This window comes from Pygocentrus nattereri, chromosome 24 (genome assembly GCF_015220715.1).
Source record: "Pygocentrus nattereri isolate fPygNat1 chromosome 24, fPygNat1.pri, whole genome shotgun sequence".
Taxonomy (NCBI): domain Eukaryota; kingdom Metazoa; phylum Chordata; class Actinopteri; order Characiformes; family Serrasalmidae; genus Pygocentrus; species Pygocentrus nattereri.
The window spans coordinates 22,248,894-22,275,842 of record NC_051234.1 but is presented as its reverse complement, the minus strand read 5'-3'; the positions used below and the strand labels follow the sequence as shown (position 1 = coordinate 22,275,842).

The following is a 26,949-nucleotide window of genomic DNA, read 5'->3' as shown; positions in this document are numbered from 1 at the left end:
CCCCTCTACCGCCCTCAACACTCAAGGGGAGGCTGTTCGTCTCTATGCGTCACTGAAGATGAAAACTGTCCAGCTTTGCTAGAGATGACTATGTGGTTCAAATTCTTGTCCTCATCTGACAAAAATGCAAGCTGGGATTTACACTGTGTGAACATTTTTATGACTAATGGGCCAATAAAAATGGTCAAAAACGATTGGGTGGTCGTCTTGTTACATTAGCGTACATTAAAACCAAAAAAAAAAAACTTTCCAATGGGAAGGATAGTTTTAAATGTGACTATATGAAGGTATGCATTTTATCCAGATGCTAGAGTTATGGCAAAATACAATGCTGTAGTTTAATATGAATTAATTCTCGGTTGTAGCTCACTGCAATAAATTGAGAAATTATGTGGACTTTCAATCCATACCACATTTGTATTTGTAAGCAGAAGAGTAGATACTTTATTACAATTTGAATCCGCTTAAAGGTTACTGTTGTTTTCTATGTCCTGTCTGCATTTTGACTTAATGCAATGCAAAAAAGGTTAAACACCAACATCTTTACATTAGAATGAATTTCTCAGCAAAGTCAACGTGACACTAAACCATACTGATACTTATGGACAAGACTGTGCCCCCAAAAGCAAAAGAAACAAAGACATTGGTGGGCTTTATTAATGCACGATGAAAGTCATTAGTGTGAACACCTTACAGGGCACCGGATTGCCAGTGAGGCCCCCTTTGTCCAGAATCAATGGGCTGAAACAAATGGGTCTTTATGCACCTGAGCCTTCATTAGAACATCACACACTACTTCCCCCACCAACGTTTACACCAGCCAGCTCTGCTGACCCTAAAACCTCAACTGAAGCTGTGACAGTAGCATTGAATAGGACCCTGAAGAAACCACTGAGGAAAAGGGCCAGAGACATTCCACCTCATTTTTCTCTAGTTGGCAGATACAGAGCATCAAAGATAACATGAAACACGCTTGTTATTAAACTTTATGTTGCAAAAGCTTCTGAGGGAGTTTTGCTAATCCTATAAAGTGAAATTCCACTGGCTTTCCAAATGTCTGCATAACTAAGATGTTAATACAAAGTCATTCAGAGCACTTTGTTATGAAATGTTCCATTCCAGAGAAACTTTGAAGTGTTCACCATTGTTCATAATAGTGATAGGAACCAGACATCTGAAGAGTTTAACTCCTCTAAAAGCTCCCTCACAGTAGGCTATTACAGAAAATGGTCACTAATAAGCTGCCTGATGCCTGAGGCATTGATTTATGATAGTTCTGGGACATGTCTTTAGTCCCTAAAGAACTCTTTTCATATTTAACTCATATTTTATGGCTGTATTCAAGGTGCGAAATACAGGTGGTCCTGGGGTCAGGGACCCCCTGAATATCTCGAAATCTAAATTCTGGGGGTCCTTAAAAATAAGCCCAAGATAACATTATGCTTCTCGGCCAATTCAGAGAAAAGTCATCGTTTAGCTGCTTAACTAACTAGAGTTGCAGCACTGGTCTGCTTCAGGGTGGCACTGTAGTAAACTGGATCACCCAGTTGATCCTTCACTGCCTAGCAACTGTAACTATGCCTGGGATGCCTCTGAGAAACTTTACAATGTGCCGCAGCATATTTGTAAATCTGAAAAAATCCCCAAGAGACTGGAAGACAAAGTGAATTGTTACTCTCTTCTCAAAGCAAAAGACCAAAGATCTCAATTAAAAAGACTGCACTAAAAAAACACTTTGCATTTCCAGAAGAATTCTTAAACCAAACGTTCTGTCGCCATTAAAGCTAGCACCAGCACTGCTATGGCAAATAAGCTAGCAAACAGCAAACGCTGGAGTCACCAACCAACATGGGACCCTCTGAATACCGTAGTTAACATACTGGCTATAGTTGTGTAGTAGACAATGTGACCCCTGATTCCAATCACCACCACCACCAATGTAAAGAAATCAGTCAGTAAAGACATCAGTAAATTTCTCTGCAATGAACCAGTTCACATTAAACCACTCTGAATGACTTTGTTCATCTCTCAAAAGACTGAATTACACATACTTTTAAAAACACTGGCGGCTCTAAACTTTAAAGACCATTTGGCATTTCATTTGCATCCTTTAGCTGTATTAGCTTTTCCAGATTTCAGTTCTGCACTCTTAGAACTGCATACTATTAATAGCTGCAACTATATGTTAATCTCAATACTGGCTTTTCAATACTTGTATCACAGAAGGCTGCAATACTCAAATTGGCACCCTAATCTATTACAATATGAAACAAATGGATGTGTATATAATACTGTACTTAAATACAGTACTGAAGTTATTGTTTACCACAGCACATTATTAACTGAAAGCAGTCACTGGTTACAAGCCTTAGGATGAATAAGTGATTAGCACACCTAAAGTTCAAGGGTTTAAAGTGTAAGTGCTTGTGTTTCTGGGAGTTTTTCATCTCAGGCAGTTGCTCAGCTGATAAGCTGTTTCTCAGATGGAGCTGTAAGTGCTTTTTTGGACAGTGTGGATTTCAGACAGGCAGCGCGAGGGCCAGCCAGAACAGTCTCCCCGACAGCGCTGTGCAAACATTGGCGCTGTTTGGACAAACCCCTGGGCGTAAGGGTGGTAGGGTCCAGACACAGATTTCACACACACAAAGCTGTACTCTGCTTTTGATGACTCATTCTAAACTTAATTCCTCCCCTTCATCGATAGCTCCGCATAATCAGGTTGGCTCTCATACGTGTAGAAGCAATCAGATCGGCTCTAGCCAATGACGGCGTCCAAATTTATCTCATTTCATGCAATTTAAAGCTTTGGCCCATCTCCTTTAGTCAGGTCATGCACACAGAGGAATTCCCCCATTTTCAAACATTCAGAATGTTTCAATATTACTTACTGACTCATTTCTTTACAGTGGTAGTGATAAGAATCCGGGGCCATGTAATGTATAGCTGATGTGAAAATAGCAGTAATTATGAAATAATAATGTTTTCTTTGGGGACTATTTGGCCTTAAAATAGCCTGCATGTACCTCACCGCCATGAATAGTTTCTAAAAAAAAATATGTTCAGGCCAAAATCTTCAACAATGTCTGAGACATCAGACGACAATCATTTCATGTAATAACTCTGTGTGAGGGAGCTTTTAGAGACAAACTCTTCCTATCACAACAATTCTGACTGGCTAACCTTCCCCAGAATGCCATATTTCACATCAAACCACTCTGAATGACTATATCAATCATTTCTAACCATTTAATTTTACAGAAATCACTGAATTAACCCTTGCAGTTAAAGGTTAGTGAGCATTAATACCTGCAGACTTCAAGGATTTATGTTTGTTGGGTCATGCACACACCTTCAACCAAACAACCAAAAAAGGCATTCTGTGATTGGTCAAAAGGTTCATTTGCATATCATATAAGGACAAAATATTAACCACCTTCCTCTTCCACCACCCCCACTCATCACCACCCAATACCATGTTCCGCTCACAAATGTGCTAATGCATTACAATTTCCGATTCCCAATGACTTTAACTGAGACAATGCAATTCAGGTCGGATAATGTGCTTTGCTGGCGGACCTTAAATTCACCTCAGGGCGCTGTGCTCCAGGATGACACCCACGCTTTCCTTTCAGCACTGCAATTTTAGAAAATGGTCAGTCCAAAATAGCTCTTCTATTTTCTGCGCTGGATGGATAGATGGATGCAGGCAGGGCCAGGAATTACAGCCCCGTTTTAATTACCCTCATTATTGCAGCAAAAAAGAAAAAAAGGGCTCCAGCCAACAGGCTTGGCAGCAGCGTGCGTCTCCGCTTCGCCACACGCTGATGCGAAAGTCCTCCACTGACCTGCTGCTGGTGAAAAGCAAGCGGTCGTCCATGAGTAGCAGAAGGCCCTCAGCCGCTCCACGCAGGCCTGGTATGCGGTCATTAGAATGGGATGTTTATGTTTGGAGAACTGGCAGACCCCTCTGGCTCAGGAGAAACTGTTACGCAAAGCTTTGTGCAGTAACCTTCCACTTGACTAGAAAGCAGCAGCAGAGCTTTAAAGTAGCTCAATAAACAAGCGCTATTCTGTTCTCCAATAAGCCAGTCCCGCAGAGGGGCTGCACAGGCTGGCGGAGAAATAGAAATACAAATAGCCGAGCTGCTGTGCTTCACTGTGCTTAGCCTGGGGCAAAGTCTGAAGAGGAGCCACACTCTGAAAGCTGTAATGAATATGCCAGTCAGGAATCCTGTGGACCGAGCTGCTCTGAAGGATGGACACAAATGCATAAGGCCATGAACAGTGTAAAACATGAAAGGACGCGCATACACATGAAGCTAGAGCATAAAGGAGGCCGTGTGAGCGTTAACAATTACGACATAATAGCCTAGCCTAGAACATGCAGTCTATACACAGCACAACCAACGTTCCAAACTTCATACATAGTTATAGATACAGAAGTGTGAAAAGTAAGAGACCACCCTCCACTTATTTAATTTACAGAGAAAATGGTACGTTCACAAAAGTCTACTAAATATAATATCAATTATTCCAGTATTTTGTCTGTCTACACTTTGCCCTTGTTACAGTTTCCATTCGAGACCTGCTTTCAGCTTTTCAAGGAAATCTCCAGGGATATTTTTCCACACTTTCAAAGTTCAGTCTTAGAAGTCGGTTGCATTTTCTGCATCTCAGAATCCAGGTAACCCAAACACATTCAGTGATGATGTCTGGAATCTGGGGTGGACAGCTCATTGTTCTGCTCCCAGTAAGGGCTTTCTTTCAGTTCCTTTCAGACCCATAACATCGAGTTCTCTTCTCATAGTTGAGGGATGAGCAGAAAACACCTGTGGATTTTTTAAATCTTAAGAAAGAGCGGGACTTGATGTTGTTCGGTTGTTTGTCCCATTTCTCTTTTGCTTTTAACATTTTTTTTTTAAAACTCCAATGTTGGAATCTTCTGCTTTTTCATGTATTTTCTACGACTTCCTCATTCAAGTGGATTAACATCTAATCTCCACAGAAATATCTCTTGAAAAATGAAAACTTGCACTTAATGCCTAATTTTTATGGGAATTAAATACATGACAGCTGGTCTCTTAACTTTTGCACAATATTCCTTAAAGAAAAAGTTCATCTACAACACATACATATTACATAATCATCACATACATAGAAAACACACCCAAGCCCAATGTTGAATGTGAGACAGCATCCCAAAGTGGCCTAAACCTCTATTCTGCTGTGAATTGATGGTTAGTAGACCTCCAATTTGTACGCACTTCTAGCCATGCTGGACACGACAAAAACCAGATACAAAACATACTGCGCTTTTTCCATGTTGCTCATCGCACATGGACAATATGAAAGGCTACAGTTATGAATATATTTGCTCTGCTCGGTTAGCCTCCTCTTGTTGTCATGTACGTAGCTTGTAGACTTCACCAAATAGTTGAATGTGTTGTGACTGATTATGTTGAAGTATGTAACTATAAGTTAAATGGAACTAGCAACCTGCAGCTAGTTTCCATATATATATAAATATTAAATATAAATATTCAAACTAATACCCAGAAAAAAAATTTATGGGCTACATGTGAACAATGAAAACAAGCAATTTCAATAAACCTCTATGGTTTATTAGCAAAACAACATTAAAAGTCATACAATGTTGGCTGCAATAGCATCACGTAGTTCTTAATAGTTCATTAAGTTCTTGGTTAAATGACGTAAAACGTGTCTTCAAAGTATGACAGACTAAACATTTTGCCAGCAAATGAAAGACCACCGCAAATCTTTGGTCCCTGATCTCGACTTTACCCTCATTGGCTGCCCACATCTGTTTTAAGTCATGCCTTTTGTGGACTCCAGGCATTAAAAGAGCAACACAGGAATGCTTTCTTCTGGACCAGAGCCGAGCAGCAGGGAGAGCATCATCTCTCACCACTTATTGTTTTTAGGGATTAGAGCAAATGACCCAGTAAATTAGCCTCTACTGTATTAATCAGGGCTAAGCTTGGGGAATAATATTGAGGATGGAAGAAGACGAAGGGTCTTGGAGGTTCAAAGGAGAAAAACAAAAAGGCCACTATGTCAGCTTTCAGCCCGGCCAAGCAGCTGCCAAAAAAGAGCCCCTGGCAAAAATGGGGGGCAATTTTCAGATTAATGGGAGGACAGGACAAGGGTCCTTCGCCGCAATCCAAAATCTTTACTTCCATGATTATGCTGTATTTTCGGAGCCCCCCCTGCTGCTTTCCCCCTCATAAATAACAGTGCACACCAAGGCATGCAGCCTTCTGCTCGACCGCACAGCTGTGTTTCTGACCACGCAGCGCTATCTCAAAAAATAGCAGAAAGCTTCTTGGCAGGCTCAGGCTGCTGCTGCTGCTGCTGCTGCTGCTGTGTGCGGTAACAGCCCTCAAACCACACACTTTGGCTATGTTCACATTACAGGGCTGAAGTGGCACAAATCCGATTTTTTGGACAAATCGGACGCAGATGTGTGAACATGAGAAACTGAATCAGATTTGAGCTGCTTACACAGGTGGGACTAAATCTAGTCTTTTCCCGCATATCACTGGGGTCATCATCCAGACTGGACAGCAGGTCAGCAGCGGCATTCATTTGGGAGGAACACAAAGTTCTGCACTGCCATCGGTTTTATGGCTTGTCTTGGAAATATGACGTGTTCATGCCACATGTGAACTGATTATGTTTTATATGTGGGTGTTTTTAAGGGTACAGGTGTTTTCACACTAATTTGGGTCAGAAATGTATAAATGAACAGGGTCACTTATACACACCAACGTGTCATAACTGAGCAATCCAAGTCCAAGTTTAAAAACAAATAAATAAATAAATCCATAAATCTATCAAATAGCAAGCTATCATCTCTAACTTTACACACTCATATTTAAGAACCATGAGATATCTTAACTCTATACTCCAGCAGAGGGCAGTGAAGTGCCTGTGTGTTATGTCACAGTCAGAGTTTCTCATCTGTTGAAAGTTGAAAGAAGGAAGCATAAATACTACTGCAGGAACACCACTGTCTCCACTTAACAAGTCTGATTGCTGTATGAGCAGAGACGGCACTGCCCCAATACCAGGTATCGGTATCAGGCCGATATCAGTAGAAAAATGTTGGACAGGATATTGCATGGAGAAAAAAAATTAATCACTCAAATCCTGTAACAAATCTGTCTTGAAATTGTACTCACTAACACTGTGGTGTGATGTTAGTAGTGTAGTTCTTCCTATTGGGTTAATAATGTGATTGAGTAGTTCCAGGATCATATAACCCATTTTAAAGCTTAGTAGCTTTTGAAGAAAAAAATAAAATATCACATCGGTATCGGCTGATCGCCAAAGTTTTACTACTGGTATCAATACCCATACTGGAAAAGACAAAGTGGTATTGTGCCATCTCTTTGGACAATGTTTCCTTGTACATGCAGTCACTTTCATGTGATTCTGGGCTTGAGCACCTGCTAGGTTATTTCATTCAGCTATTCAAAAGCCAAGACAGCTCAATATAAAGCAAATCCCAAACAACTGAAAACCCGATTAATCTCACCTCCACATACAAAAGCGAAGTCAATGATGCACACGTCAATTTCAGATGACAAGCTGCTCCAGTTCTAAAATCTGGCTGGTTCAGTTGTTGCAAAAACACTCATAATACACATATTTACACATTAGTAGAATACAGGCAATAAAAACAATGCTGCTTTTCACATTTGAATATAGCTTGAGAATTTAATCTTGAGCATACAGTGTAGTTAAAAAAATGACTAATGAGTTAACAACGCACTTACATCCCAACCTTCACATTGATGCATTTTTATTCCCATTATTCCAATCAGTGGGAGCACCAACTGCAGAGTAATCACAAATAAAAAGTTGAGAATGTTGAGTTTTGGGTTTTGCAAACATTTTTTGTAGTGGCCAGCATCACCGCACACAGGCCTGCCTGCACTGAGCAGTATGTTGTGTGCAGTGTGATCCCACAGAGCAGGCCAGGAGCCAGGACACACCACAGGCCACACGGAGCCTCTGTCAACGAGCACTCTGTCCACACACACATGGGTTGCACGATGTGGACAAAATATCGTAATGCAATTACACTGGTGCGTACTGTGGTTGCAATGTAACTTGCACCACATTAAAAGCACACCCTCGTTCTTACTTGGCTGAAATATTTACACGATTGCATTTATTGGATCGGCAAAAAACTCATCAAGAAAAACCGAGAACACAGCTCACAATAAGACTTCCACGTTTTTGCTATTTTAATTGTTAAACTTTAAATTTGCATACTGCAGTTTTCTGTGACATCAGGACCGCAAATGCCAACATTGTAATAATCATTATCAAACGATGTATTAACACAGAGTATGTACATACATGCTACGGCTGATGATGCTTTGGCTAAAATAAAAGGAAAACTATGTAATCCTAAAAGGATTCCACAAACTCTATGACCACTGTTAGCACATTACTGTCCAAACCAGTGAAGAAATATGACCAGCCTCAAAAGACCATGACCTAGACCTAGCACATGTAGAGCATCCAAATGCACTCGTTTTTTTCCCCAGGCTCCGCAGGCTGTGTTTCACTCTTTCACTGGTGGGCTCAAGTGTTGATTATGTGGTGAGAGGAGGAATGTGCCAGCCCACTGAAGTGGTTTCACTTTGTTCTCGGTCCACTGGGTCATTTGGCTTAATCACTGTGGAGAGAATGGTGCATGCACACACACATTCATACAAACACTCGCTGCAGACACGTTGCCTTTTACTAATGACATACCACACACTTCAGCAGAGCGACTGGGAATTCCACCAGGCCCAGACTTTCATTCCCACACATTCAGAAGATGAAAAACCAGCCCTTTCCATTACTCGTCGTGTGAATAATGAAAGGCAAGTGGCTCCAGTGCTTCTAAGTTTGACTCTTGCGGTCAGAGCAAAAGCAGTCACTACTCAGCAGCAACACAATAAGTGCTATCAGTATAAAAATAAGCCAGCTAAACCATGCTCAGGACAACACATTATTCTTTGGCTTTCATGGCCAACGGGGCTGCACGATATGAACAAGATACTGATACTGTGATTATGCTGTGAAATATTGCAAAAACATTTTAACATAACAGCCAATAAGGTGACACAGCTGAAGACTTTACCTTTGGGGATCAATAAAGTCCACCTATGTATAGATACTTACATACAGCACCAAGTTTTGAGTCTAAACCTAAATCCTAACAGTAGTAAATTGTGACAAAAATTGGCCCAAACTGCCCATTCATTACTCAAAGTGCCCAATAAATCCAGGGCTCTGTCTCACGAAGCAGAGCTTCTGACCGACTTTCAGCTTCTCAACACGCAACAAATACAGCCGTGGTTAATTCGTTCTTTCTCCATTTTAGAGTTTCAGATACTCAGGTTGTGCACATGTATTTAAGTGTTATGTTCATGACAAAGTAAATTGATAACTTGATTTGTTACCTTCACTGAAATGTGATTTTCTCATGTGACTTATGCCACAAATGCCATGAAGAAAAAAAAAAAGTGACACAAAAAATGACTGAGTTCAACCTCATCAGAAGACTGATGCTGACTGGTCAGAAGCTTGACCTGGATGAGTCAAAGAACTGCAGGAATCAAAACCTTCAAAGACTTCAGAGAGAGTTTGCCATGCAGGTGTAGCCTGGTAAAAAGTGAGAGAGAAAATCCAGGATAGGATGGAACAAAGATTAAAGTTAGCTGGTTGATCAAGAAATTCTGCATTGATGACAATAATAGCTGTCATTAGACATCATGGATAATTAAAAATAAACAAACAAAATGCAAAACGGATGTCGAGAATGAATCTGACTAGTCCGGTCCTGTCAGGTTTGGACCAATAAGCTGCTTTCCATCTGCTAAATCCTGAATTCATTGAACCAAATCATTTGGTGGCTCACACAAATATCTTGATTCATCAAAACACCCACAAAAATACTCACCTGGAACTATGCCTGGTCAAAACACTCACAGGGTGAGGTTGGTCAGGGAGCTACTTTGAAAATTGCAGCAATACTAATGAACAAACAATACACTGTGCAGCCCTAAAAAGATAGAGGCGGACATCTTTGCTCTCCAGATCCTGAGAAAACGTAAATAAAATTCGGAAAGGAACATTCACAGGGATCCAAAGCGTAACCAGGGCCGCATGTTTGGAAAATCCTGTAGACGTGGGACATTTTGGGGGTTGTTTTTCCTCCCCAAAGCTTGGTTTGTTTGCAAAGATCTGGGAAGTCTGACTTGCGGTGCAGGGATACAAGCGCTCTTCCCAAAGCCATGCTGTTATCTAGCTGCTGGAACAGCTGAGCCAGTCTTGCAGATCAAATCAAATTTGAGGGATGCCAGTGGCTTGTCAACAGGCTGGCGTGCACAAAGATGCTAGAGCACGCACCCTGTTCAGGTCGCCCCAGCCCACAGGAAAATGAACATCTTTGGCCTGAGCTGAACTATCTGGTGGTTTTAAGAAAGGCTGAAATAGCAAACGATGGGACGATATCCAAATTCCAGTTGCGACAAAAATAGTACATGCTATTTTTTAAAATGAACTGAAATGGTTTTAGCTTAAGAATAAAAACAAGCATGAACAATTCTGCCTGATCCATCTTGACTGGACGGTGTTCACAGCCGATCCAAAAACCTCTTGATTTATAGAAGAGTGGAGTATATTTAACTAAAAAGCTGTTAGCTTTTATCCTTTACACAGAGCAGTGTGGGGGGCTATGATGACAGAGGGCGCGATTTGATTACAGTCAACTATTTTAATACACTGATGATGTGGTTTTAGAGGAATGGCAGTGAGGGAAAACAATGAGAACTGGCCTCACGTTAATCCTCTGCTGAAATGGAGACGCTGAAATGAAGCTTTGTAGATGGCAAACCTTCTAGGGCCCCCTTCATTAATTATGAATGCATGTAAATATATAATTAAATTAACCCCACTCTCGCAGACTTCAAAGTCCTGCTAGCTGTGGCACCAGGTGGTCTGGTGGGAACTGTGTGCATAAGAGAGAGAGAGGGGGAGAGAAAGTGTATTTGGGGGCATGTACTAAGAGGAAAATTATTAAAACGCACAAGAAGCTTCTCTGGTTTCTATGAACACTCCAAAACTGTATATAACGCTGGCAAAGAGAGGGCATGTAACAGAATAACTTGGCGAGAAATCCAATTTACAAAGTTTTCCCTTTATCCCAAATGCAGTCAATCAGCAGTGCTGCAGTAGTTAGTTGAAAAAGCAATCCATTACTTCAGTCCTCTTGGTTTAGAGAGAAAAGTGGTTAGCAATTATGACCAGTTGAAAACCTAGAACCTAACCTCTAGAAACAGCTCAAAAACTGCTACATAATATCGAGGCAGTCGTGGGCTGGAGGTTAGGGAACTGGCCCTGTGACCAGAAGGTTGCCGGTTCGATCCCCAGCACCGACAGTCCATGACTGAGGTGTCCTTGAGCAAGACACCTAACCCCCAATTGCTCCCCGGGCGCCGTGGATAGGGCTGCCCACCGCTCCGGGCAAGTGTGTTCACTGCCCCCTAGTGTGTGTGTTCACTAGTGTGTATGTGGTGTTTCACTTCACGAATAGGTTAAATGCGGAGGTGGAATTTCCCCAGTTGTGGGATCAAAAAAGTATCACTTAACTTAACTTATGAACAAATCATTAAGCTTACAGGGTTGTTCCTAAACTAAACTTGAGCCTGGCCTTGAGCCTGAATTGGGGCTCTTCTCTTCAACATTTCTTCAGTGTCTTCATCCATCAGCTTCATATTGGTGCAATTAAGCAAATTACATACAAGGCCAGGCGCAGATAACATACACAGGAAATGTATGTTTTAAATGCATTGCACATAATTAATATTGTTCTGCCAAATATGTATAAGGAATGCAGGTAACAATCAGCCAAGATGTTTGGTGCCATTCGCTTCTTTAGGTTTTCACCTTCTCCAGGTGCATAACAGCACGTCAAAAAGCACATAAGCATTCTATCAGCACTGAAGCGTGATGTTCACATGATGTTAACTGGTGTGGTCCAAGCTTTCACTATGCATTAGCTATGCAAGGAACTTTGAATACCAAACACGTCTATGCTTGGAATAATGGCAATATTTGATTTTTCCAATACTACTACTACAGTTTTCCCTGAAGTTCAAGTCAAAAATCTTACAGGCACTCTTAACTAGCACGCCAAAGGGCAAACAGCAGGCAGAGGTTCACAGAAGCTATTGGCAGCCACAATTCTACTCCAACTCCCATTAACAGCATGGTCTCTGGTGGCATCAGGTCCGATGCAAGCCAGCAATAGCCTCCACCATCCACCCAGCTGCAGCCGACACCAACAGGCTAGCCAAAGCACCAGCTACAGAGCCCGCTCTCTCACACCTTTAAACCCAGCCAAAAACCCATGCTAATCCCCAGGCTAAGCCTCATGGTCTGCGCTAGCCTTCATGTCTGAGAGCCCAGGCAGGAATGGAGCAAGATGGGGGATGGAATAAGCAACCTTGGAGAGGTTTATGATTTTCCATAATCCATCATTAACCATGGTGGTGAGGCCCCTGCTGCCTCAAAAGTCATATCTGCTAAGACCGACGGTGGCATGTTGGAGGTTTTATAGGAGTGAAAGGCACCAGGAGGCATTCGAATCTACGTTTAGGAAGTCATCCATCTACAGTCTGTAGCATCTCTGCAAGTGTGGGAGCTAGTGGGGCTTAAAAACACATCCCAGAATCCAAAGCTAAGCAAATTCCATTCAGCTCCTCCTCGGTTTGGCTTTGGAAGAGATTAGGCCTCCTCTCCTGGAGCGTCAACTTGTCCCAGCCACCTGCAAGGCACAGCACCAGCTCAAGCCGAGCTTAAAGCCTACTCCAGCATTTTTCAACTACTTACCATGTTGTTTACATTGTTCTTAAACAGACTGAGGTTGCCAGGTAGGGTAAACACAAAAAAATAAAGCCTTTTGTCGAAACTTGTCAACTGTGTACTGAAGCCTACCAAAGATTCTGGCTTTTTTCCTTTTCGAGCTCAAGCAGATGCCTCTGAGGCAAGGTTTGCTTGCTGCTTCTAGTGAGCTGGGAGGTCTCACAGCATTGATTTAAGTGGCTTCCAGGAGACATTTTTTTTTAATAAGTGCAGAGTTAATGAAGGAGGCACAAAAAAAAGATCCCAAACAGATGAAGGAACCAGCGAGAGTGCCCCGTCAAAAGACTGAGCCTTTGATCAACAGAGGCCATGACAAGTAACAGAAGAACAGAAGAACAAAAAACGTAAAATGTTTTATGGGTGCTTTTAAAAAAATAGGAAAAAGCAAAGACGAAAACTTAACTATGGCCACAGCAAATGTATCCTTATTACTTCAATAAATATGCCACTTCTTTGTTCTGTTCATTTTTTTGCCCCTCCAAAGAGCTCTCCCATGACGTACAGTTCCCATTCACCATATGACAGATAAATCACTCTGGGAAAAGTGCAACAGCTTCAACATAAACACAACATTTCCGCCCAGACGTCAACATGAACCCGGCCGGACAAAGGCGAATCTAATCTAAAAAGCCTCGCTACTTTTCGCTCCCTTTGTCAGTTCAAACCCTCCCCTCTACCACATCACAGGTTGCCAAGTGAAGACTTTTCACACACTGCTGTTTTCCTCGCCCCACAGTGTCAAGAGCATCCAAAGATACATTATCAACACGCCAATAAAAACAAACGCATCAGAAAAAGAAAAAAAAAAAAAAAACGTGCTTTGGTGAGTGTCAACTTTCCACTGAGGTAATTGTTCTCGATAAATAAACTCGTCTTTCCATGAAATCAGCACTGGGGCTCGCACATGAAGGGAGTTGAGGGGATTTCGTGTTTGAGCTACAGTAATCTCGCCACTTCAGTAATCCACAGTGCACTCTGACTTGAGAAACATGGCAACGTTACAAGGCTCCAGACATTAATCCACGTTTTTGTGTTCGTTGGTTTTGAGTGAAGGGGAAAAGAAAGAGTGCTGGCACGGAACTTTAGGTGGAACCAGAAGCTGAGTCACGTAGATCTCTGGAGCTCTGGTGTCCTCACAGTCTCATTATTCACAGCCAAGGGCAAGTGAGAAGACTCCGCTGAGGCAGTTTACAGACGTAATGACCCATGCAGATCCTCTAATGATTAATGAACACCCCTCACGGGCCACTTGTTGGATGGATTTGTTTAAAGGGTGCTCGGCTGTTTTGACGTGGCACTGAGAATGGTAGGCTTTGTTAACATGTCACGGTTGTCTAAGTAGTTTGTGTTCTTGAGAGTTCTGCAGCAGGGGAGCTTTTGTCCGAATTAACGATGATAAAATGAATCTCAGTATAATAACTCCAAACCGCAGGCGTAAGAAGGGAAAAAAGGATTACAGGGATCAACACCCCATTGCTATTGTAATGAGGTGGGCCTAACCGAATTGCACTCAAACTCCAAATAAAAATAGATGGTCCGATGGAGAATAAGCACCAGGCCTGACCACTGGATCTTTACTGGCTAACAGCATAAAACCTATAACTGTAAGTACAGTTAAGAAATGGCAGTGGTATACAGAAAGTTCACAAGTAGCTATAACTGTTCTATAAAATGCATTGAAGAAAGTATCACAGCCCAGAGGGGGTTGCAACATGGCAGTAAGCTTTCTGTTAAAGCGATAGTTTGAGAGAGGGAAAAAAATATTAAGCTTGATCAGCCAAGTTCACAGCTGTAGTTTTGTTGATTGTTGAAGCATCTTAATGCATCTGTTTTTTTCTATACAGGATTTCTGTTCTCACTGTGTGAGGACTTGGTCCTTTTAAAGCAAAGTATTTGTAAAAATCCATAATGAATTTACTTCCAATGTCTCATCAATAAAAGCAATGGAAGTGATGTAGCAAGTGAACTGCCACTCATCCGAGACAATGGATGTCCACGCAGCATGTTACAGACATTCTACCCGTTTTCTTTTGTGATTTTATAACTTCGGTTGTGGTCTTGTTGTAGTGAGTGTGTAGGTGTGACGGGGGGTTGGGGGGGGGGGGGTGTTTTACTGTGTCAGTAAAATATCTTCGAGACGGGACGTGTGCAACATAGCGCAAAAGCCCTGGTTCTCAATGACTGAGAACTGGCATGCAGATCGTAGGTCAAATACTTGGACTTAATCGCACTTATAAGCGCTGCAGTTGGTCTCCTGGAATGTTAAATCTGCAATGAGAGACTGTCAAACACTAAAAAGCTGCAAAGATGAAGTTGCTTCTTGTTCTAATTGTCCCGTTCCACCTTAAATGGTGCCGCATTCGAAGCTGCAGTCAGAATTTAAGGTGGAACAGGAAAATTCAAAAAAGAAGTTGTGCATGATTCAGGAGTGCAGTTTGCGCATTGCTAACTAGTATACATTAATTTTCATTACCTTAGCTACATTATCCTGGCAGCTTCAGTCCAAAACTACAGAAACAAACTTCAGACACCAAACATCTTGGCTGATGACACCTACATTTGGATTTAAGGGGAAACTGCATACAATATGTTTTAAAGCTCAGCAGTCAGTTCACTTTTCCCATGCATATCCAGTTGACCCACTCCAGCTCGACAGCAAAGCAAAGTGAAAGCCTCAGAAAGCTCTTGGGGGCATTTTTGTAGCAGGAATTCCACTCTGCATCCCTTGAGGAGGGTGTAAGGCTCTGTCAGCAGCCCCCCAGCCAGGGCACTTCTGCCCCACTGCAAAACGATACACTCCCAGAATGCAGAGCATGTGCAGACAGGAGCAAAAGGAAATGCAAAAGAGGACCAGAAAAGGAGAAGAGTCATCCCTGACCCCATATGTCACACCTAGGATCTCTCTCACCACTGCTACAGATACCTTTAGGACCAAAAAAAAGAAACACACAAACAAAGGAAGAAGAAAAGTCTGCTATTCGCAACCTGTTCATGTACATATGGCTAACAGAATAAGACCCAAGTGACGATGAAGACAGACTGTAGTGACCAATTCCAATACGGATTTTAAGTTAATTTGTTCAAAATGACTCAAACAGATACTCGAATAGTTTTAGTTAAACAGTCCTTCACTGACTGACTGATATTCTAATATGATTAAGGCCCAAAGTTTTAATACACAATTAATTTGCTGAATTTAACTGGAGGGAATAAATAAAATCTATCATTCAAAAAGTTACACAATGTAATTTTTTATGTTTTATTTTTGCTAAAAACAACTGAGGTCATATTTAAGTGTGTTCTCGGTAGATGACGTACTAACTTACTTTCACTTAGAAAATCCATGAAATGTCACTTGACTGGGGGTGTTTAAACTTTTGTGAGATTTACTGGCCAAGGATATTGACACACACAAGAAACTTGTTTCCAGCTGTTGGTGCCTTTCTAGTATTAAAGGCAATATACAAACAATGTACAAATAACATACAGACAATATACACTGTACAGTCTACACAGTATAAAAGCAATATGCAGACTATATGTGGACAGGTGATATACAGACAATGTAAATATTTACAATACACAACATACAAGCCATATATAGACTATGTAGGGGTAAGCAATATACATAAGTGTATGGGAGTGCAACCAACAGTAATCTACATCACGCATAAGAGTGAGATTGTGGTAGTGGTGGGAGTCTGAAGCAGGGTGTAATAACTGTCTGAAGGAAGGAGTATTGTTGAATGTTAGTTAAAGACAAGGTGAGCATCTACAGTGGACTCGATGCAAAACACTACTGTATTACTAGAGTATCAGCCAGGCCCTAGCGGGGAGTAAGAGGACAGAAAAAAAGGGGAAGAAAAGGAAAAAGGAGAAGGGGGAGAGAGAGAGGGAAACGGAGAGAGAGAGTCTATAATTTGCACGGAGAACGGCTCTTTTTTCCACCGCAAGTGGCATAAACGTGTGTGGCTTTTCTTTAACCGTGCAATCACGTCATTTGTAATTCAATTAACTGGGGCCTCTCTGGCACCCTCTCCAGCAGCACCTGCATTTAAAGGCTCCGCCTGCACAGACTGCATGATCGCCTCAATCACATGATTCATTTGGAACAGGCCACGCGGCCAAACAATCATGCACATTTTACTGCTCCAGCGCCAGCGCAGCAAACACAGCTCAAAGCACGGCATGCATAAGCACTCACACCCAGAATTCAGCGGCATCTGCTTCTCTCCGGACACTCGTTCAGCCTCAGAATCAATAATAAACTCTTAAGTGGGTCTCATTCCACTCCCCCTCCGATTCGCTTGGTCTGTGTTGTAAAACAGCTATCAATCAAGCCAGCCTGAGCTAACTCTTGGCCAGTGTAATTCATCTCCATTTTAAAATGTAAAACGTACAATTTCACTCCGCTTAATCTCTATTTAGGTCTGAGGCCTTGCCTTGTTACCCCATTGATCACACCATAGCAACCAAACAGGAAAACCACAGAGCCGGCGAGTTTGGACTGCACAGCTCTTCGCGTGTCGGCCCCTGGCGAGTCGAGGCAAACGCAGTGAAAGCTTTATGGGCATTCCACTCCAGAGCAAGCCACAGCAGAGGTCAATCACAAAGAGCAGCGGTCTTGGTGCCAGTGAGGCATGCAGAAACAGGCGAACAGGCAAAATGGTTCAAAATGATCATCTAATCATTATTTCTCACTAGGGAGAGGATCATATCACTGATCAAAAATATCACGGTTTACGACGTTATTGTATTGAAATTGATGTATTTTCACCACAGCTATTAATATTGACAACTGACAAGCTGTTCTCTTCCACTGGAACTTGCTGTAATTGCATGTGGCTATCATGTATCACAATAAATCATTAAAACCATTTACCATCCCATCTACAATCCGAACACTGGAAAGTCACTGCACAATATGTTTTAAAAAAAAACAAACTATAAATTAAAAGATGGATTCTAGGGCCAAAGAATATTCAAGAAAAACAGGTGAAGAAAAAAACCAGAAAAGCACTGTTCATCCTGTAGAATAACAGCAATAAAATACAAATGTGAAAACCTGTCAATTAAGATACAGACTCTCAGAAAAAAAGGTACTAAACTGGCACTGGAGAAGTACTCACCTTGCTGTTGGGCTGGTACCCTCAGGGGGGGAACATAATTGCACCGTATGCCATTGCAATTAGATTTTTAAAGTTGCACTGACGCCACAGACTGTCTCATCTCCAGGCTTTTTATTCGATGGTTCTGTTTTAAAACAGTAGATTACAAAAAGGTACAAATATGTACTTTTCCCTGGAAAAGGGACGAGCCAGCACTTATTCTGGAAGGTGCAAACACATAGAAAAAAAAATCTCATTCCATTGGCCTTACAAGAAATCTCTGACCTGGCTAGTACAAAATACAATGCTCAGCATATGCCAACATAAATCAATCCTGCGCATTATTTTCCAGATCTAGCATAAAGCATTACTTACACCTAATCTCATGGTTGAGTAGATCTTAATAACTCTCCAAAATAACCCCGTGTTTCAAAATCTGAATTAGAAACACTTTTTAAATAAATACTGTTACTTTTTTACTGTACTTCTGTCTCATTGTGAATCATTAGATTTTATAGATGACAGATAATCCATCTATACACACACACACACACACATATATACACATACATACATACATATATACATACACATATATATACATACATACATACATATATATATATATACATATATATATACATACATATATATATATATATACATACATATATATATATATATATATATATATATATATGTATGTGTGTATATATGTGTGTGTATATGTATGTATGTATATATATATATATATATATATATATATATATATATATATATATATATATATATATATATATATAAATATAAAACACACACACACACACACACACACACACACACACACACACACACACACACACACACACAGTTCTTTGACACCCCTGCAAAACCGTACACTCCCAAAATAATGCACTACATAATGACTAGGACATAGTTCTGGCCAGCAGAACCCTGTGCTCCACATGCTTGAAGCCATGCTGATTCAAACAGAGCATCTTGAGGCCCTCTAAATGTGTTTCTCCACAGAAGAAGAAAGGAAAAGTGGCGGTTAAAGTTGCTCAAAGTAACGCATCCTGTCTTTTATTAAATGAGTCGCCCCCATCCCTTCTTTTTTCCTCCCAGATTGTTCCCCATTATCTCCATTTTGGAGGAGCGGAGGATGAAAGCGGCGGGCCCCTGGCTGCGTCACCTTTTGAGCGCTCCCTCGCTCCGATCTGTTCTGATGGCCGCTTTAATTGCACGCGATGCAGGCAGAGCCTTTCATTCTTTCAAATCTGAAACAGATTGCTGGTGGAGTGGAGTATTGTAGGACGGAGTGGACATGGCAGGGAGAAAGGCCATCCTGTGCGGGGGTCCTGAGCGTGAATGTGTGCAGTGTGTGAGTGAAAAGAGAAAAGTTTATGGGATGGTCAGGCCCTCCATCCTCCACTGAGCCACAAGGGGAGTGTCCATCTAGTGAGGTGCTGTTTTTCCCCTTAGACCACTAAAGAAGCTCTTACAGTGATTCATCTATACTTACATGCTCAGAAATGCAGGTGTCAGAAAGGAGTCTTTGGAGGGATGCCAGAGAGGAACCACTTTTGGTTCTCTTTAGAATCAATGCAAGGTAATTTCTTGAGAACCCTTTTAACGTTCAAAGAATCTCCACAAGAGGATCATATATGAATGAAATGTTTCCCCTAGAACCATATATCCAATTGAAGAACCATTTTGGAACCTATATTTATTAATTATTTGCACATACTGGTATGATTCCCATATATCGTACATCACTAATAACCATGCATGGGGTACAGTGAGAGCAGTGGGAAAACTGTTCAATATGTTGTTCTGGTATAATTAGCACAGTCCAGTCCAGCATGTCACTCCCTCGTCCAGTATAGTGGTTCTGGATCCAACATTTTACCTTTACTTGACTTCCTTTAACACAGCCTTGCAAACTTTAAGCCACCATTCAGAAATATGGTGCATTTGATTTTCCCCACCATTTCTGTTTTTGTGCATCAGGGACTCCCCTGGGGGGAAATGAAGAGGCCAAGTCAATGAGGGTATGTTAGAAAATGTACTAAAGGTACTAATCTGGATAAAGTGCTACAGGCCATTTCTTCTTTTATGGTGGAGTGATATCAAAAGTGACATCGCTGTCCAAGCAGGATGGTTATTCCTCATGCTTTTAGGGAATTTTTCCATTTAGAGTCTTGGTTCCTGTCAGTGCATCTTCTCCATTCCTGTTTTAGCCACTGATGCTTTCAGTGATGCATAATAACAAGGCAGTAATATACATACACACAAAATAGTAAAAACACACAGACACACACAAACATGTGCGCTGCCCATCTTCACCCGTTTCCCTTCTCTCTCTTTCTGGAGGAGTTCTTAGTCTTTTTAGAAGCCTCTGACACACTGAATTGAGGCTACTCAAAAACTTGGTGGTGCTGTTGCGAGAACCTTAGAAAAGGACTAAAAAGGAAGAGCAGTTCCCATAGATAACTCTCAGACCTTTCCCCAATAAACAGCATGATAGACGCTTCTTAGCTCTTAGCAAGACATCAGTGGGTACTAAACAGTATAAACTCAAGACTGCCTAAGAACTGCACTACTTCACCAGAAAGAGCAAACAGAACTCCCACTTCAGGACCACATACTGACCGTTACAGCCATGACATCAGCATCAGCCGCCCCCTCTTCAAAATTACACCACCTCACTTCCTGCAGGAACGCTGTCATTAAGCACGGAGATAAACTCAAGTGCAGCGTGATTTCCTCTCAGAGAGCACTCAGGGGCCCCTTCCACCTCTTCACGAGTAAACAAAACTAAACACTACAGTAGATGCAGGTCACACAGGAGACAAGACAGAAGTCAGAGTTCCTCTGCGGCTCTTCCTCACGCTCTATCCGAGCCTAGGGGGTTGGGGGATTTCGGACCCCCAAAATCAAAATTCAAATACTTACTAAAGGAAATTTCATTGTCCTGCTGCTTCTCCAGCAAAACACTGAGCTTCTGTCCTTGATATTATGAATCAATCAGACATGCAGCACTGGTCTGCCTCAGGGTGGCGCTGTAGCAAATAGGTTTAATCCAGTTGGTACTTCATAGCTTAGCAACTGTAACTATGCCAGGGATTACCAGTTTTCCCAAGAGTTTGATGAAAACATTTCTCAAACCAAAGACAAATGAAAGGATGTGTAAGATCTCAGTTAATGTGTGGAAGAGCACAGTACCAAACCAGAAAAGAGCATTTCCAGGAGAAAATTACAGCCAGTGCTGCTGAGGTGAGTGAGTTAGCAGCCCACCAACACTGGAGAACCATTTTAAAGGGGCTCTATATAGGACCAAAAAGGTATCTCTTTTTGGTCCTATATAGAGCCCTTTAAAATGGTTCTATGTGGAACCATATACACTCACTTTTTTCAGCTTCGGGTTCTCTCAGGTGGTTCTTTCTCATAGGGAGTTTTTCCTGCTACTGCTGCCCTCAGCAATGCTCACTAGGGGGCTACTGTTAAAGTATACAAATAAAACGTTTAACAGAATAGGACAAACCCATTTGTAATGGTTGTTACAAAGCTCTTCAGCTTGGTTACACTGTTCATGCTCCAGGTCGACAAGACTACCTAACAACAGAATGAGCCCAGCTATAGCTAGAAGCAGGCCGCTCTAAGAAAATATACATTTTTCTCCAGAAAAGACAAGCTAAGAAACTTTACATTTATTCAATCAAATAAAATGTCAGTTTATACAAGTGTAAAAGTAAACTGACCCTGGATCAGTGAAAGAGCAAAAAGTACCAACACTACTTCAGTGCTGTGCAGCTGCAGCCATGCAGGCTGTTAAACGTCTGGCAGCGGTGATTTGTTTGACAGAATGGCAGCGCATGTATGGCACTAGTTAGAGGGAAGGAGGCAGTTTAGTAACGGCCAATCTCTTCTAGTGACAGGGCACTGAGAGAGAAACAGGCACAGAAACTTGCTGCTGCTTTTGATTTGAGTTCATAAAAGAAGACTAGTGGGGGTACAACAATCACACACATGTCCAAGAGCACTGGCAAACAAGGCCACAGAGGGTATTAAATCATTCAGTGTAAAATACTCCAGCCCTTCCAATACCTTCCTTCTACTGTTTAGACTGAAGCAAGAGGCCCTTGTTCTATCGTTCTACAGTGTAAATTTTCATCACTGTGAAATCTCACTGAACTTGGGAAAACATCCATGTACAGGTCAGCTCATTCTGCAATACAAGCATGGGAACACGGTCACTAAGCCCAAGCTTTAGAATGGAATCCAGTGTGTGTGAGAGTGTGAGTGTGTGTGTGAGAGTGTGAGTGTGTGTGTGAGAGAGAGAGAGAGAGAGAGAGAGAGAGAGAGAGAGAGAGAGAGAGAGAGAGAGAGAGAGAGAGAGAGAGAGAGAGCGCAAGTGCAGAGTGAGGAGAAGAGAAAAAGCAAAAAAAAAAGTGAGTGAGCAAGAGAAGGAGAGACAGGTAGAGAAAAAGAGCAGAAAACAAAAGAGACAGAGAGAACAGAGAATGAAAGAGATAAGCAAGAGGCCGAACAAGGAAACAGAGAAAAGGCGAGAGTGCAAGTGTAGAGAGATAGGAAGAATAAGAGAAAGAGTAAAGGAAAGCGAGAGGTAGAGAGATGGACATACAGCAGAGAAAGTGGAAGAATGACGGAAAAGCATAGGGAAGATTGAGCGAGCGTGAGAGACAGACATAGGACAAGAAAGAGTCAGAAAGAAAGAGCGACAGAGAGACAAAGAGAAGAAGAGCACAGGTGTGGAGAGAGGAAAAAGACAGAAAGAGAGGGGCAGAAAGAGAATGAAAGGGAAGAGTGAGAGACAGATAAAAGGAGGGAGCGAGAAAACAAGATGAGAGGGAGAACGAGAGAGAGAGAGAGAGAGAGAGAGAGAGAGAGAGAGAGAGAGAGAGCACAATTCTGGAGAAAGACGAAAAGGAAGAAAAAGAGAAAATCAAGAGAGATCGAGGGAGATTGAGAGACAGACATAAGAGGGAGGAGAAGAGAGAAAGGAGAGGAAGAATGGGAGAAAGAGTGAAATGAAGAAAGCAGAGAAAGTAGGAGGAGATGGAAAGAGAGGGGGAGAAAGAGATTGGAGGAGAAGAGAGAGTGAGAAACAGACAGAAAGAAGAGAGAAGTGAAAGAAGAGAGAAGCAGAGAGAATGAGAGTGAGAGAGAGTGAGAGAGAGCGTGAGAGAGAGTGAGAGAGTGTGAGAGAGTGAGAGAGAGAGTGAACGTGTACTCATTCTCTCTCATGAATAAAACTCGCTCTTCACTGCTGCAGGCAGTGCACTGGCTCTCACTCTCCTGGTGAGTTCGGTGCTGAGGCGAAGTCTCCTGATGTCTAAAAGGCTGCAGGAATAATATTTGTGTTGGCGTGGCTGAACACAAAATCGCAAATTATCTGCAACAGCTGTGGCCATTGTTTACATATTACTACATCTCACAGTGGAAAAGCTACGTTCAGATTTCATCTCTCAAACAGGCTGGCAGCAGGATCATAGCACCTAATACACACTGCATTTCAAAGGGGGTCAGAGACAGCACCGAAAAAGAAATGAGAAACAGATTTACACGTTTACAGCAAAGCACAGATCGAGAGCTGACGGATGTGCTTTGAACAGCTGCAGACGGAAAACGAACAAGGTCAAATGAAAAGTCTTCTTCTGTACTGATAAGTCTATATAGACCCTAATCGAGAGTGCAAGAGGATGTCCTCACAAGGCCCTGACCAGCAACCACCTCTTACATATGATTCATACGATAAAACTTTCAGTACTAAAAAAAGAAGGGGAAAAAAAGAATTGAATAATCAAGTAGACAGACAGACAGACAGACAGACAGACAGACAGACAGACAGACAGACAGACAGACAGACAGACAGACAGACACAAACTTGCACTTGTCTGGTTATCCTATTAATCATATACTGATAAAGTTCAAGCACCTTAATTTAAGTCTTTTGATTCCATGCCAAGCCATACAGCCCAAGTGAACATAAAATCGGTGCAAAATGCAGAAATACAAGATAAGAAACACAATACTGCGCAAACTTATAGAAGCAGTTCCTCTGAAATGGGAATTTTAAGCAGTAAAAAATACCCAAAATCTTAAGATTTCTGAGTTACAGCAAGTTTGCAAATCATACAAGTTACGGCACACTAAAAAACAAAATTTGTATGCTACTAAATCTGTGTCACTGTAATCACCAGCACTCAATTAACTTGTACTAAAGCCGCTGACAGTCCTGCCGTGTATTTGTGGTTTTGGCAGTCACTTTTAGCCAAGCGTGTAAGATACAGATACAGCTGATTAATAGCTTTAAACATCATTCACACAGTCTTCATGCTGTTCTTGGCACCTGCCTATTTTCATTACATGTACAGCTGCACAATATCCTTCACTAACACCTCCCATCCTATACGTGGCACGCAGCAACATATATAACTGCGCATACCCCTGCTTCTCGGCCGTGTCTCCTTTTTCACTCCAGTGGAGCTAAATAGCTGAAGCGAGCCTTGAATTCTTTAGGCTTCCCCCTCCCATGTGTACATCTCTGCATTGACAGGCGCTCCCGAAGCCCTCTATAGCAGAACGCTTGATTACTGAAGAGCAACAGACTTTAAATGATTGTTATATAGATGTCAACTACTGTACACTAACCCTGCAGCTTATTAAAGTTTACACATGTTGCAAAATAATAGATTATTCAACTAAATTTGCACAATCATTCATGTACAACCACGTAAGCACCTATTTGACGACTTGTAGCTCGAGACTGTAAATAGAAATTTTGCTGCAAATGACCAGATTTGAACTCCGACTGGAATAAACATGAATGATTCTGTCTCATTCATAACCAGTGATTTGGCACCGGAGAACTGAACTGGCATGGTCTCCACTGAACTATTCTTCTGCAGCAACAAGCTTTACTTGTCATACACCATTTATAGACCTGCAATTTCAGACAACTACATTAAATGAATGACAAGGACAAGAGAGAAGATAATGACTGGCAGAATAGATTTTACACAACGCAAGACAAGCAGCTATGACAAAAGGGCAACAGTGACAGCACTTTTACTGAGAGACAGGAACTCCTGAATGAGAGAACCGGGCACATCACCTGAAAGATATCAGGCAATGTGGAGTCTCGAAAACAAGGAGAAAGAGAAGTAAAGAGAGAAAAAAAAAACATTGGAAGTGAGATGGTCAGTGATCAGCCAGACTATTGCAAAGATCAGTTAAAAGACATGAAAGATCAGCAAGAATATTTCAAACGATCAGCCAAAAAGTACCAGAGATCAGTTAGAATATGTCACAGATCAAGCTAGATTATGCCAGAGATCAGCTTTAATGCGCAAAAGATCGGCCTGAATGTGCCAAAGATCAGCTAAAAGATATCAAAAATCAGTTTGAATGTGCCAAAGATCAGCCTGAATATGGCAAAGATCAGCCAGAATATGGCAAAGATCGGCCAGAATATGGCAAAGAACAGTTAAAATATGACATAGATCAGCTAAATATGCCAAAGATCAGCTAAAACACACCAAAGACCAGTTAAAAGATACAGCTAAAAAGTACCAGAGATCATCTATAATACTCCAATTTGACAGCTTAAAAACCAGTGATCAGCTAAAAAATGACCCAAGATCAGCAACAATATGGCAAAAATCTAAATCTACAGCTAAAAAGATCAGCTGTAATGTCCCAAAGACCAACCAGGTTCCAAGGATTTCAGGCAATACGGGGCTTCAAACCTTTTCAACAAATTCCAGGAAGGAGAAAAAGAGAAATAAAAGGAGAAAGAGTGAGAGAGGCTCCTGAAGTGACAGTCGGGCGGATGAGCCAGACACCAAAGATCAGCTAAAATATATCAAGGATCAGCCAACTACCACTGACACCATGCAATACAAAGCCACAAATCTTCAACAAAAAAAAAATGAATGAAATGGAGAAAGCGAGGAAGCAAGACTGATCAAAAGCTCCTGAACTGAAATACTTCAAATAATCAGCTAGAACAGATCGCAGAGTCTGAAGAGTCCCAAATCTCATTCACCTGAAAATAAAACAGTAAAATAAAAGGAGGACGAGAGAAAGAGGAACTCCTAAAGTGAGTCAGACAGTTCCTCTAGAAAATACCAGAGGGTACTGAGCCTCAAATCTCGTGCAAGAAAAATAAGGCAGTGAACTAACAGGAAAAAGAGTGAGTGACAGTACCTGAAAGACAGGAGTTCAGTCTTGTGCGCGGGACTCCCTCTCGCTCTCCTTTCCTCGTGTTTCTCGTGCTGCTGGGGGGACCACACAGCTCCTGGAGGGACGACCTTCCTCCTCTAATTCTCTCTGCGATGTGATGACACACACACGCTAACCCCGAACCATCTGTTGAAACACGTCCTCCGGGCACTCTCCGCTTAGAGCTGCGTCAAGACAGACAACCAAACCAGCCCAGTCCAATCAGAGAGGGGCAGGGTGGCTCTTCCCTGGCTGGAGGCAGGGACAACGACACAGGACACTGAGGGAAGGGGGGTTTAAAAAAAAAAAAAAAAAAGCAGCTTCTAGCAGAGATGTCTGCAAACTCCAGCCACCGTCGTAACCTGAGATTGAGCGAGAGAAAGAGAAGGGGGGTTGGATGGGAGGGGAGAGAGTGTGTGAGAAGGAGAAAGGGAGGGGGGGAAGGGGGGTGTGTCTCCTTACCAAGTATGTTAGCGCTCCAAAGTCCTAGGAATCCCACAGAAACCTGGAGCCCCTCTACCAAAGTCACCAACACACACGCTTGGGTTTTATTCAGTGACAGAACATCAGGTTAAACATACTGGGGTGCAGAAAGGTTTTAAGCATCTAAGGAAAATTACAGTTAAAAAGCTATTTATCTGGG

General features: G+C 41.9%; 1 protein-coding gene across 7 annotated transcripts in view; it reads right to left on the bottom strand.

The window, feature by feature from the left end:
• The window catches only part of sulf1 (sulfatase 1), a 69,950-nt gene extending 43,363 nt beyond the window's left edge, over window positions 1-26,587 (bottom strand). For all 7 annotated transcript variants that reach the window (XM_017717776.2, XM_017717786.2, XM_017717794.2 and 4 more), the window contains exon 1: window positions 26,292-26,587. The gene's annotated coding sequence lies outside the window, so the exon portion shown is untranslated. The remainder of the gene's footprint in view (window positions 1-26,291) is intronic.
• Window positions 26,588-26,949: the final 362 nt, after the last annotated feature.